Below are 750 nucleotides of genomic sequence, written 5' to 3' on the forward strand. Positions count from 1 at the left end.
GACAATGCAATGTCTCTGGCAAAGTCGCCCTTTAATGCAGATATTATTATTGTTACTCCCACTCTGACGACCTGCTAACCTTGCCTGAGCGCTTGGCTAGCAGATGTCTGGCCCTTGACTAAGACTTGCCGTCTCTCACCATCCTCACAAGAAGCCTCTAAGAGCCTAAGATAAAGCCGTGGGCCCTGGAGTTGGCGACGTGGGTTGTAATCGGCCTATGGAGCTGTGACTCAAGGCAAATTCAATCCCTCCCTGAGCCTCAGTTTCCTCATTTCTCCAAAATGGGTAGAATCTCCTGGGATCAGAAAGTTTCTATAACAGAATGCTTATCAAGGATAAAGTAAATAGTAATAGTAATGTCACTGAGTATTGATCACTATGGATACCACCAGTACCAGGAAGACAGAGAAGCTTCTGGAAGTCATCCTACCCACGGTCACAGTTACAAAGCTGAACCGGGCTGGCTGGTGGGGCAGATGCAGGAGTATCTGGACCTCCGGCAGGGGGGTAGGGGTAGAGGTGCAACTAAGGCGGCATAGCAGGTCCAGGAGGGGCCCAGCCCCCCGCGGATGCTCCCGGCTCCCTCTGAGACTCAGCCCTGGCTTCCTAGGGCTCCCAATGGCCGAGACTCCCACTGCTGCCACAGGGCTGGTGGGGTGAGGCGGGTCCTCGGCCCCGGAAGCCACCTAGCCCGGTGACAGGCGGCGACGCCGGGACGCGGCACTCCACTCCGCCGGGAACCTCCCCGGG

This window comes from Myotis davidii, unplaced genomic scaffold (assembly GCF_000327345.1).
Source record: "Myotis davidii unplaced genomic scaffold, ASM32734v1 scaffold134, whole genome shotgun sequence".
Taxonomy (NCBI): Eukaryota; Metazoa; Chordata; class Mammalia; order Chiroptera; family Vespertilionidae; genus Myotis; species Myotis davidii.